We start from the raw sequence: 14,475 nt of genomic DNA on the forward strand, positions 1-14,475 counted from the left end.
TTGTAAGAGCTTGAGGTGCATAGGATATATTTTCCCATGCAGACAAACGGTATGTTAAATGGCTATCTATTAATGCATGATATAACGATGTAAGAATATGTGGCACAAAGTATGCACGTGTTTTGATGAGAACATGAGTACCAAATGACACTTTTTGCAGTAATGGTCTGACATGACAGTTGTATTTTAGGGAAAACATGGGGAAGGCGGGAGATGGAAATTCAAGACGGTGAGCGAAACGACAACAAGGTGAAAGCAGGAGCCAATGTTTCGACAAGTGGACTTGTTTTCTTCAAGGCGACATATGCTTTCCTCGCCACAGTATATATAGGTGGGATTCTTCTAAAGGGGAGCGGCGTAAGGCGGGTGGGTGCGGCAACGAGCGAAGGTGTGTTAGCGGCGAGGGTGCAGAATTGAGAATAAAGGAGTGCTGTGCACAAGGCCAGAGGGACGGCCGTCTGTCAATTGCGTGTCAATGCCCGTGTGTCAGCCGAGGTGTCAACGGCGTGCACAGCAGCCCTCTATTAGCTGTTTCGCTGGTGGCCATGGGCTATCGTGACTCTGAAAGAGATAATAGGAGCGGCAGAAACCTGTGCTCGTGAAAAAAGAAAGAAAAGGAAATACTGAAATGGTATAAATAAATAAATAAATAAATAAATAAATAAATAAATAAATAAATAAAATGAAAAGTGCTGTTGCCCATAGCTTGAACTTCAGCACAGCGAATAGATTCTAAAGCTCTCTTTGAAACGTTTATGCCTGTTGGTTGCAATGTCTTGAACTTATTGATACGACACGATGCTCTGTATTTTCTTTCTCGTATAGAACGGAAATTTGACTCTAAGATGTACGGTTTAAGCTCATCAAAGTGATGACCTGGTTGGTAGAAATGCTCGGCGTGAGCTTTGGGAAGCTTTTTAGCTGTGTCCGCGCGATGTCCGTCTATTCTGACGTTCATTGGTTATCCCGTTTCGCCCATATATTGTTTCTTACAAATGTAACATTCAAGCATATAAATTACATAGGAAAATGCAAGATAGTTTACACTTCGTTTGTATAGCTATTGGCGGTGCATTTATTTTAATGTCACTTTTAAGGTGCCTGCAGGTTTTGCACCTGGGGCGACAACATGCTTTTATTACGCGAGACAATGCAGTTGGCTTACTTTTGCATGCACTAACATGTCTTCAACGTTCCTGTTGCGGCGATAGGTAACCCTTCATACTTCCGGTGACGCTTTTCGCAGACACTCGTTACTTGATAATATTGGGTGGTATTTTTGTACGATGTTGTTTATGTCGGGGAGTGCACTAGAATATTTTATTATGAAGGCCGGTGGTCTGTCAGATTCTGGTGCAGGCTGTTCCTTCACTAATTCCGACTGTCTCTCCAATCTTGACATGACACCATAAGATCTATTGAGAGAAACTTGTGTATAGTTTCTTTTTGCTAGCGTTGTTTTAAGGTCATTTAGGTGGTGGATATAATCGTGGTCATCGCTGCAGATTGTTATTATTCATTTCGCTTGTCCGACAAAAATTCCTTGCTTGCAGTGTCACGGGGGATAACTATTTTATTCTAAATATTGCTGACTATCCGTAGCCTTCCGGTAAAGTGTCGTTCTCAGTTTTCCGTTTTCTATGGAGACCGTCGTCTCCAGGAAGTTGATCTGACTAGGAGAGTGGTGAGCAGTAAATTTAATACTCGGGTGAACCCGATTGAAATGGCTAATTAATTCGGTTAAGGCGCTTGTGCCATGTTCCCATATTAAAAAAAAAGAATACGTCGTCAATGTAACGAAGATAGGTGTAGGGTTTTAAAGGGTAGGATTTTAGCAGGCCTGCTTCAAGCTGTCCCATGAAAATGTTCGCATACGTCGGAGCGAATAGCGTACCCATGCTAGTGCCAAAAATTTGCAGGTAGTGTACAGAATCGAACTCGAAATTGTTGAGCGTGAGAACTAACCTAAGGAGCGATAAGTAAACTTCAGGAGCATGCGCTTGGGGATTGATTGCGAGGGATCTAGCAACGGCTTCAATTCCTTCACTCATGGGAGTGTTGGTGTAAAGGGCACAAACATCCAAAGTGACAAGAATAGCGCGATCGGAAAGGATTTGGTTGTCGTTGATGCCATCGATAATTCGAAAGAAGTGTGGCGTGTCTTGAACGAAGGATGGGAGGGTGGTGGGAATGTTTGACCGGTGGTGATTTAAGAATTTAGATAGTGGCTCAGTAGGTGTGTTGTTATTAGACACAATAGGCCGACCTGGGATTTCTGCTGTAAATGTTGGCAGGTGAATTATCCAGAATACGACGTAGGTCCTTGATGTCCTTGACGCTTTTGCGCAAACGGCTGCAATGTGGTCTGTCCAGGAGAGGTTTTCGGTTAGGTGAACGCTCAAATATTTATACGATACTGTATGTAACAATTCTTTATTATTGACGTTGTATAAAAAATGTAAGTTGTCACGCTTGCGACTAAAAGGAATTACCTGACATTTTGATACATTTAAAGCCATTAACCAGGGGTTACATCAATTAAGAATTAGGCTAACGTCATTTTGAAGGGCCAGGTGGTCGTGAGCACTGTTAATTGATCTGTAAATAATGCAGTCGACAGCGAAAATACGTAAGCGAGAAGAAACATTAGGTGGCAAATCATTTATGTAAATTAGGAAGAGTAAAGAGCCCAAAAAGCTGCCTTGAGGCACACAAGAAGTAACGTAAGTAGGAGACGAAGCAATATTATTAACTACTGTCAACTGTTGATGATTCGAAAGAAAATTACGAAGCCATGTTAGAGTGAAGGAGTGAATTCAAAGTGCAGTTAATTTTGCAATAAGGCGACAACGAGCTACACGATCAAATGCTTTGGAAAAGTCAAGGAAAATGCAATCTGTCTGCTGGTTATCGTTCATGTTAAGGTGCAGGTCAGTCGTAAACTCGAGTAACTGTGTCTCACATGATAATCCTTTCCTGAAACCATGTTGATAGCGAAACCACAAATTATTGCACTCTAGGTGATTATAAATATGAGAAGCAATTATATGTTCGAGCATCTTGCAGCAAATGCAGGTCAATGAAATCGGACGGTAATTTTCCGGGAAGTGCTTATTCCCAGTTTTAAATATGGGTATGATTTTTGCCATTTTCCAGTCATCGGGCAGCTGTCCCGATGACAAAGACTGCTTGAATATGTGGTACAGAATGTTACTGGATATAGAAATGGTATTTTAATATCTTGGAACTAATATTGTCAATACCAGATGAAGTAGAAAACTTCAAGTTATTAATAAGACATGCAATTCCCTCCACCGAGATTTCAATACTTTCCATGAATTGCCAGTCATAATCATAGAGTTTCTCACTACATTACCTAGAGGAAAATCTGGCGCTGCTGCGCTGTGGTATGCATGGGAATGCCGGTATATTGTGGATTCGGATTGGCATCGTTCTCGTAGAGATAGGACACCTTGAAGACGCGCTTGGCAAGTACCGTTCCGTCTGTTACAATGATTCATTTTCTACTAAAACAGCACGTGAACAGCTGTTTTAGCTTTATTATTACGCGAAAAGATGTTTTGTTTAAATATGAGAACTTGTTATTGTGTGTACGACTAAATGTTACGTAAAAAGTATCAGCGGGCCGCTAAAGTTGGAGGGCAGACGACAAGGTTCGCGCTCGCTTTGAAACAGTTGGTCGTCTGTTCTTGCTTTTCTTCACTTGGTCATGCATTGTGGGTGAGTAAAGATGTAATATGCGTGAATGGAAACATTTTATGAAGATTCTACTTTGAGAACGCGTTATTTGTGTAGCCATATCCACGTTTTAGACGAAGCCTCTTACAACACCAGCCAACACGAGCCTCGCAGACACATATACCGTCATTCCCACGACGGCACGGTGCCCCCTTAAGGAACTCACATAGACGGTGGCGCCAGATTACCCTCTTGGTGTTATAGTGAGAAACTCTATGGTCATAATCAGCAACATCAGGTACATTGGTGTGATCCTCGCGGCTGAAAATCAATGAAAAAAAACGTATTAAACGCAGAGGGGCATTCATTGTCAGAGAGGGGAGTATTTGTATCGCTATGTAAGGCTATCCGGTTAGAGTCACGGTCAGGTGATGTTACTCGCCAAAAGTTTTTTCGGATTCGTATGTAAGAGAGAAGGTAAATCTGCGGAGAAATATTTATTTTTAGCTGCAGTTAAGGCAGAACAGTACGTTTTTAAGCGATGGCTGTAACTTTCCCACGAAGGAGCATTATTGACGCGTTTAGCGGTATTGTACAGACGTTTCTTTTTATTCCTGAGCTTACGTAGGGCATTATTAAACCAAGGATTTGTTTTGTCATTTGTTATCGAGATCAACGGGATATATTTGTTAGAAAATGTTCCAAAAGCCTCATGAGCCTCAAAACTCATGCTTTTCAAAGGGCCAAGAAGGGTACATCCGTAACTGTATCGGATACGTGAGAAAATGTTCCAAAAGCCAGGGGAACTCATGCTTTTCAAAGGGCCAAGAAGGGTACATCCGTAACTGTATCGGATACGTGAGAAAATGTTCCAAAAGCCAGGGGAACTCATGCTTTTCAAAGGGCCAAGAAGGGTACATCCGTAACTGTATCGGATACGTGAGAAAATGTTCCAAAAGCCAGGGGAACTCATGCTTTTTCAAAGGGCCAAGAAGGGTACATCCGTAACTGTATCGGATACGTGAGAAAATGTTCCAAAAGCCAGGGGAACTCATGCTTTTTCAAAGGGCCAAGAAGGGTACATCCGTAACTGTATCGGATACGTGAGAAAATGTTCCAAAAGCCAGGGGAACTCATGCATTGTGTACTGACGATGCCACCCGCATAGGTGGCGAAACGTCTATGTTTTTGTTATACTTTGTTGTTGAGTAAAGCCAGTGAAAACAACACTTTGAAGCATATATTTGTTAATTAGAGCAGACATTTTATTCTTGAAGCATACCCAGTTATCTTCCACCGAGCGATTACAAAAAGAAGGAAGTAGGGTGTGGTTAAAAAATACTTCAAGTTTAGAGTAGTTTGCTTTGTTATAATCCCGTATTATTTTCTTCGAGATCCCTGAAAAGGGTAATGGAACGCTGATTGTTACCTGAAGTAGATCGTGATTTCTAAAGCCGTTTAGATGAATTACGGATTCAATCGTTTCGGGAGTGTAGTTGAGTATAAGGTCTAAAATGTTAGTACCACGGGTTGGTTTGTTAACGACCTGGAACAGGTTAAGATCTAAAGTTAAGTTTAAAAAATCCACAGATGTTCGACAAGATAATGATAGATTACGCCACTTTATGAGCGGAAAGTTAAAATCACCGGATAAGTAAGCAGAATGCGCTGGACAGCGCTGGAGGGCCGTGGTTATGCTATTGCGTAGTTCTGTAACGAAAGAAGTGCTGTAGTCAGGTGGACGGTAACAGGCACCTACCAGTAGTTTGGTCGTATTCATTATTACTTCAAACCACACAATTTCAAGAGATGAGTTCGAGTCGATAATAAGTGAAGATAATGATTTTTTAACACCGAGAAGAACGCCACCACCTCTCTTGCTAGTTCTATCTTTGCGGTAAAGCAAAGATTGAACTAGCCAAGACGTCTCACTTTTTCAGATATTTGTAGTCCATAATAATTCAAAGATATTGTTTGGGGCTTTAGTGTTACTTGTGGTGGACTGTGGAAAGGACAAAATTTGTGTTCTTGGTTGTTTAATTGTCTTAAGCCTCGTGCTTGTAATGCAAGCACGAGGCCAACAGACAGCTAAACAACCCAAAACATTACCGTAAGCTAGATAACCATCCGACATTATCCTACACGCTGACAATTACCAACAGGCCGAAATCCCTTTTGCCTGATGAATTGATAACACCGTCAGAATACAAATTTCTTAAACCAAGCAACAAAACTGCCGGACGTTTCTACCTCCTCCCAAAAATTCATAAAATTGCATCCACTGTGCTATACACCGCTATTATCTCCGGTCGCCCGACGGTATCAAACAACAACCCCCCGACAGAGAGCATCTCCACATTCCTTAACCACTTCCTTGGTGACTTTCCAAAAGCACTTCCGTCATTTGTACAAGATACGCCTCACCTGCTGAGAATTATAGAGGACATTAACACTCAAGACACACTACCCCACAACATAATTCTCGCAACACTAGACGTCATGGCCCTGTGCACCAACATCACAATCCGTGATGGTTTATTTTCGATAAAAACAACGCTGTCTCAACACAATGGCACAACACTCTAGTGAAGTCCACCTGTCCCTCCTTGGATTAGTTCTCACACATAACTACTTCGAATTTGAAGAGAGTTACTACCTACAGATACATGGTACAAGCATGGGTACGCCTTCTGCACCAACCTACGCGAACATATTCATGGGCATTCTAGAAACAGATTTCCTATCGCACTGCACTGACAAGCCCTACACATACCTACGATACATAGACGACATATTCATAATATGGGGGCATCGTGAAGACAGCCTAGATAAATATATAGCATTTCTAAACTCTTTTCATCCAACAATAAAATTCACATCAATATCTTCAACTGAGCGCATAGACTTTCTGCACACCACAATATACATTAACGATGGGGCGATAAAGACAACCCTGTATAGGAAACCTTTCGACAAACAACAGTACCTACAACATACGAGCCATCATCCCAGACATTGCAAACAAGGCTTTAAAGGCCAATTCACACGACTGCGTCGCATTTGCGTTGAGAACCAAGACTACATAGATAGACTCGATCACCTTAAAGAAACCCTATCAAACAGGAACCACCCAAACAGTGACCTTCAGAAAGCCTACACTGCTGCAACCAAACTTTATCGAGCCGTGGTCCTCAAGCCCCACCCGAGGATCACAAGAACAACGCCTCTTCATACTCCTAAATTCTCAAACGCACTCGCAAACGTGAATAACATCCTCAGTAAATACTACTCAATTCTCACCAGCAACCAGAAACTTAATAAAATTTTTCCTGATCCGCCCAGAGTAGCCTGCAGACGCAACACTAATTTTAAAGATATTCTTGTGCATGCCAAACTAACGACAGAGACGAAGTTGGGACCCGGTCCCTGTGGCCGCCCCGGGTGCTCTACATGAAAACATATTCAATCTACTAGTACAGTAAAAAGTACAGCGTCAAATTACGCACATAAGGTAACTTCGGCTTTCACCTGCACATCAAGCAACGTATTCTGCAGTGTAGAATGTACCACTTGTAGCAAACACTACATAGCTGAGACTGGACAACAAAATCACACAAGACTCAATGGTCACCGCGCGGACACAAGACACAATTTACCTAAAGCAGTAGTCAGTCACATTAATGAACATGATCATATATTTAACAAAGCAAGGCTCCATATACTACAAACAAATTGCCGTTCACCTCCCGAAAGGAAATATACGGAATCATACCTCTGCAATGTACAGTTATGTACCTTGAGGGTATCACAAATAAATAAATAAATAAGTAAATAAATAAATAAGTACCTCATACACAAGTTTAACTGCCTACACCCGACGATAATTATTCTAGCACGTGGCAACTTAGAATCTTTGAAAGTGGTAACTTAAATCTGAATTTCTCATATCATCAACCAAGACTAAAAACACATTATGCGACCAGCTAACCCTAATTCTTAACCTCACCTATTCCTCCATTTCGAACCTGCCTACTACTCAATTTAATATACTCTTTCATGTCAATTGTACTACCCCCTATCCCCATGTACACCGGCCTCGCCTGCTTCTGCGCATGTCACCCTCCTATTTGTTATTCCGGTTTCGGTTCCCCCCTCCTAGTTCTTTTTTTTTGTTTTCTATTACATGTTTTTGAAACACCCTCACCAACACATTCAGAAGTTCGTGACGTCATCGTACCTTTTTCGGGACCTGAGCCACACAGGGTATCGCCATTTCTGTATACTGCCGTAACGACACCTACGTTCAGCTGCTGGGGCTAACGGCCCTTGAAAGACCATGCAGCTGCCTTCCAGACACGCCATACATTGCATCCCAGACTTCTTATCGCCACTTTAACACCTTCAAAATTACTCGACGCATTGCTGCTATGCTACTAAAGTCACGCTTTCAACTCAGGTTTTTTTTTTTTGCCTGTTGTGTTACTCGCGCCTGCCCGCCTAACCGGCTCTTCTAATGCCACAAAAACATGCCACCGACGACACCTCTGAATGCTCCCTAACCTCTCACTTCCTGAATGACCTCCCATGCCCCCTTTCCTTTTTATTCTTGTTCTTTCTCCCCTTTCTTTCTCTCTCTTTTTCTTTCTTTTCTTTTCTCCCCGCCTTCCCACTCCCGCGCTCTTGTCCCCTCGTGTTGTCAACTGCGCTCACAGATGTCGGGCGACAGCGCTCATTACCTCTGAAGTCTCTCCCTTTACAACCAGGCGCCACCGACGACGAACGCACGTGACGTCACTGCACGGACCCTTTACAACTAAGATACCGAGGATGACGAGGCCACCTGTGACGAAGATAGGTCCTCCTATTTAAACGTTGGCCAGCCTTTCTGAGGCACCTTATGCCTGTTTACAAACTTCATACCACAATGTGCCATTCCATCTGTCAGCCCCTTTCTTGATCTTGTACTAGGTACAGTACCAACTGGAGAACTGTTATTAGAAGCGACAAAAGTTCATGATATGCGTTCGCAACTTCAATATCTCTGGTGTATTCATGATCACTGAAGGCAATTTTTCTGATGCCCGGATCAGACTCATTATGATTAAGAAACTGTCTAGTTTAGAATTACGCCTGGTATCGTTTCCATTCTAACGTATTTTCTTTTCGTAGTAGTATCGCTTTCCGCACCTGAGAATGGAAGAAAGAATGCTCAAATATGTACGGAGGCTATTTTTCGAATTTATGTTTAGGCACTGTGAGTGTACTGTTTTGTGAGGATTATTTCTTCTGGCTATAGAATGCAACATGGCTTCTGTGATCCAAGGATATCTTGAATCACAGATGCCATGTTCCGCGCACTGGTCCATGAATTTAGCGATTCTGGAATGGAACATAGAAATTGGCTTCTCAGGACAACCTTACAAATACATATATATATATATGTATATATATATATATATATATATATATATATATATATATATATATACGTCATTCCTATTTGTGTCATGAACAGGATGAATAAACGTTGTTTTGTTGAATCACAATGTCGCATTAATTTTAAAATTGCTAACTGTTTCTGAAGCTAGACAAAAACAAAGGGTAATAATGAGTCATTGAATATTCGGTTACTCCAGAAGAGCAATACAATCAGAATCGAATGTATAAAAGATGTGATCAATCAGTGTGGAAGAGCCTGAAAGATCCCGCTTAGTTGCAGTCTCAATCAGGTAAGAACAGCCATAGCTGAGTACATAAGTTGCATAGCCAAAGCAAAACGGACAGTGGAAATCGAGACTAATAATGTTTATGTATCTGCAAATTATTATATATTTATTCTAAGTCGTTAACGAATGCTATTTATCTTCCAACTGAAAACAAATTTCCGCATATGAGGTTGATGGTGAGTGATATATAACATCTACTTTTGCACAGCTATTACTGACTGGGAGATAATTGCGGTCAAACTCAGCCAGACGGATTCGCATTATAAATCCCGAAATGTACAATTGTAACGTTGAACATAGGGCAATGATGATCTCATGAAAACAGGCGATCCGCTTCTTAGGCTGCAAGCACGATTCTTCATTTCAGATTCGTAGTTAGACAGACCATACAAATTGCCATCAGCTGACGTTACCCAGGTCTCTGATAAGCACATCAAGGAAGAAGTGTGGTAAAGCGTGGAAAGAAATTTCAATAGATTGTCATGCTGCTTGCTCAAACTACGAGTGTTGCAATGAAGGCAACAGAACGTTGGCGATTTATCTTGCGAGAAAGATTTCATTTAGTCCCAATAAAACATAACCCAAAACAGACAAAATAGAGATTGTGGTGAATGGAAAAATGGCTTGAAAGATCACAGAATGATCGCCAGATTGATCACACCACTGATGAGACAGACGCGGCTGCTGTCTGATTTGCTCGCTTTAATCCCATAGTTGTCAGTCCACAGGTACTTCCAACGTTTACCATTTTTCCAGCTCGAGACCCTACGCAAAGGGTCGTTTGTTATCAGGCGTGAGGTGATCATTGATAAAAATTGGCTTGTTGTTACTCCGAGAAAAACCGACGGCTCATGTGATCAGCCTGGCCTTACTTGGTTTGGCGGCAAACTCGACGCGCTTAATTCTTGAATAAAAACGTGCAATAACGTTCGTGTCCTTTTTAGCAGGAACACAATGCACGGCGTCAATGCCGGATGCCATGATAAGACAGCCAATCCTATCTCCAATGGCCTACACATCCTCCGAGCAATATTCGCCCTGCCTAGGGGGAACGCCCATTATCTCGACAATATTTTGACGAGAGTACTGTTCCAGAGCCGAGAGACGCTTCGAAAGGAGTTCATTTTTATCCTTCAGTGATTTTCGCTTTCGCCAGAGATCCATTTTGAGTGTTCGTGGACTCGTACAGCGCATTAAACATGCTTATACTTTCTTTCATGGAAGAAACCTTTGTACGGAGGGCTGTAATATTTTTAGCTAGATCAGCACATGAATCCATTCTGAAAGAAAGTACAACAGTTGACTAATGGCAGCAATGATAGCCACAGCAGGCTTATAAATAATTTCAAAAGTGGCGAGCGACCAACCTCTACAGAGTACGGTGAAAGAGTTAGGAATGTTGTCGTAGCGGCACCGTTTGCTGCCAAATGGAAGGCACGAAATCCGGCTATTCCTTAAGTAGAACTGCCACTCAGGTAAGTGCCCCTTGAGTTGTTTTTAGTCCATGACGTCAGATCAGGCGATCAGCGTTGTATCTGCCACGTGCGCCATTCAGCAAACTGTATTGCGTAGACCTGCTGCAACGCGTACAGCGTACGGTGAAGACGTTAGCTACGTTGCCGTAGCCGCACCCTGTGCTGCCGAAAATCGGCCCTTACTAATATCGGCAACTACTCGAATGTGGCAAAATTATTCGCCAATAGGGATGAAACAGAGCTCACGTCTCATTCTCGGCCGCGACAAACACGAAATACATTCGTCACATGTTCTTCAGGCGGTTGAGTTTTTCTTGCAGGTGGAGCCTCTCATGAGTAAGGACGCTGAAAAGCATTTTTTATATTGTTGAACAACCTTTAAGTGGCAGAGTCAACAGCCACGCTTTCTATGCACAAAAATCTTACGCGCCATTGTACGTTTTCTTCCTCCCGTGAAAACTGTGCGACCGAATAGTGGCTTGCTGCGAATTGTGGTCAACTCGGGTTCATTGAAGAGTCCTAGTCTTTCATTTTTATTTAGTGCCGCTACGCTGTTATGTATGGCATACATCACTGAGATAAAGACACACACAGTCACAGTTTGATAAAAGCCCACTCAAGGCTGCTGTTGTCGAATATTTTCCAGCAATGGTAGGCACCATTATACTAAAGTGTACAGCAGTTGTAAGCACAAATTCAACCATCTAAGAAGGCTGATGATGACTTTGTTGAACAGCGGTAGCATGCAGTGGTGAAACCGCGGAAAAATTTTGGAACGAGTGTGTTGCATCTTGTCTTAAATATTGCTGTTATTCCTGAAGTTATTAGTATGTCTGAGTTTGTCGACCATCAAGTATATCTGACCCCTCCTTTGAGAAGTCAGAGAAGCACCTCCGATTTTTACCTGAGCTGAAATAATACTGAACTCGATTTAAATGCTCCTTGGACAGATATGTCACATTAACTTAATAGGGTGTCATTGGTGTCAATTGAAATTGGCTGGTCATGAGGTCAGGCTACAAGTTATTGGCATCAGTTTGAGAGAAGTCCAAGTTAATAACACCTATGTACCATTTCTGTGGAATGTCAATGTTATTATTATTAGTTTCGATTGCGATGCTCGCGACGCGCGTCAGCGCAGCTCAGCATCGCGGCTTTCGGTCTATACTCGTCAGGCTCAGCTTAGTGCAAGAAGCAGTGTCCTCCTCTAACTGGCATGTATGACATAAAAGTAAGACTATGACAGATCAGTGCTGCGAAAGGACGCAGAGTGTAGGAAATGGGAAATACCAATTATTGCTTTTGATAAAAAACATAAATAGGGCCTAGTCAACCAAACAAAAGGGTAAAACTTTCCAGGGCTTTTGTTGCAACCAAGCAAAGTTGCCATGGGCAATCTTACCAAACTTTGCGGATCGTATGTACCTCATATTGTTTTACACTCTACGAGGTTCACGTACAGTTTCACACTGCATGAGGCACTTATACAGTTTGACAATGCATGAGCCACTCACAGTGCTTGTCATTTTATTATTGACCGTCCTGCAAGGACCAAATTGTAGTCTGCAATATGTCATAAAGAATACATTGTTAGTGTGAATGAAACGCAACCTAATGATAATGCTATGACAACTTCCTTACTGCAGATCCTAACACTCAATTGTATGTTCGATGAAATTGATGAGGTTTGTAATCGTTCAAATGTGTGTCCATGTCTATATAGGTGCCAAGAAGTGCAGCAAAGTATATACAGAAATGGAATGAATCGTGCCATTGCCTAGATATAATACTGTAATGTTATATAGCTATCTACGGTTTATGTGTAGAAAGATACTCAATATGTTATTCTTATATTTTATTATAATAACCCTACGGCTTTCATCCGCCTCGAACAGCAACAGAATGGCATCATATAGTATTAAACATAACGCAAAACATTTGTTACAATTTCAAATTGTGTAAAGAGTGATGTTTTACATTTACATTGACATTCACCACAGGCAGATGAACAAGCCATAATTCCCATACATTTATTGCTGGCTTGATTCAGCTAAACTTTGTTTGATAATGCGATTCGTTCCCAAGAAGCTCTTTAATTGCTATCTGTCTCATCGCTTTCAGTGTCACTACAAAATTATGTCACTAATGCATTCTGAAGAATATAATGTAAAGTACTTCATGTACATAAAGTAAATAACAGCGCTTTAGTCAAGGCGCTACCATATAAACGAGGCACAAATGAAGGTATTCTCAATAATTTATTAAGTTCACCCAGTTTGTTCGAAAAGCACAGTTTTTTGCAACCCATCAAATAAAAAAAAACCCGAGAAATTCTTATGCCAACTACGGAATATTCATCACTCGCACTGAGACTTAATTGTGCTAATATGTTATGGTACGGCTGCAAAAACAGTAAGTTTTGCAGTAAAACAGTAAGTAAGTCTTTAAATACTAACAAAAATCTTTCAGCAATCCCTGAGCCCATTCATGCTTACAAAAGAATTGAAATTGAGAAGGCGGTTCCAATCCATAATACCGGCCACAGAAATTCGCCTCTTAATTACCCGCCCATTTCGGTTACAGGCAGTTTTTGCAAATTGTTGGAGCATGTCAAATACACAAATCCTGCAAAACTTCTAGTGTCGTACTTCCAATTTCACTAAGGCACAGCATTGTTTTCGAAAGCGGTGTTCCTGTGAAATTCAACGTTTACCCTGCGCTCATCAGTTGCATCGCTTCCGAGATCAATTGTCCTGTGCACACTGTCCTTTTTCTTTAATTTTGTGTATTTTAGTAAAGCACTTGACCAGGTATGTCTAGAAATATTTCTTTTTAATTTACGTTTTCTAAATATTGACCCTAATCTCCTGAAATGAATTGAACAACTTCTTAGTAATCACTTCTGGTTTATTACCGCTGGCGGACATAATTATCATTTCACTGAACTTTGATCAGGTGTACCACAACTCGCGTGCTGGGATCTATATTATTTCTCGATTAATGATTTTACCGCTACAATACCCCCAACGTACACTTATGCGCCGTCGATTGTGCTACTTTCGAGAAATTGTTCATGCTGACCATACTAAAATACTTCAATCTGATTCTAATAATATAGGTGATTGGTGCGGGGAATGGCTAGTGAACTACATATTACGAAATGCAAACTAATGCATGTATCTGGGACTAATTCAAATCCTTGCGCACATCTTCGTAACAATGTCACGTTAAACTTAGTCAAGTTATACAAATATCTCAGCTTGTACATACCAAGCTATTTAGCTTAAGCCATTCATCTAGAATACATATTAACGTTGCTAATTGAATACTCTGTCATTTGCGGCGTAACGTTTATGAAGACGCCGTCTAATTTTCAGTTACTACTCTGCAAGACACTAACAGGCTTAAAAATTAAATATGTGTCGGCAGTATGGTATCTTAGTCACGTTAAAGTTCACGTCAAGATTCGCTTAACTTGAATTAGTAAATAGTAGTACTATTTTCTCAACTTTTCAAACTATGATCGGACTACGACCACAATGAACAATAACCTAGCCCGTGCCTCTCTAACTGTC

General features: G+C 41.3%; 1 protein-coding gene across 1 annotated transcript in view; it reads left to right on the forward strand.

Annotated features, from left to right (window-relative positions):
- The window catches only part of LOC139055672 (uncharacterized), a 142,942-nt gene that overhangs the window by 56,438 nt on the left and 72,029 nt on the right, over window positions 1-14,475 (forward strand). The gene's annotated exons all lie outside the window — the stretch shown is intronic.

This window comes from Dermacentor albipictus, chromosome 2 (assembly GCF_038994185.2).
Source record: "Dermacentor albipictus isolate Rhodes 1998 colony chromosome 2, USDA_Dalb.pri_finalv2, whole genome shotgun sequence".
Lineage (NCBI taxonomy): Eukaryota > Metazoa > Arthropoda > Arachnida > Ixodida > Ixodidae > Dermacentor > Dermacentor albipictus.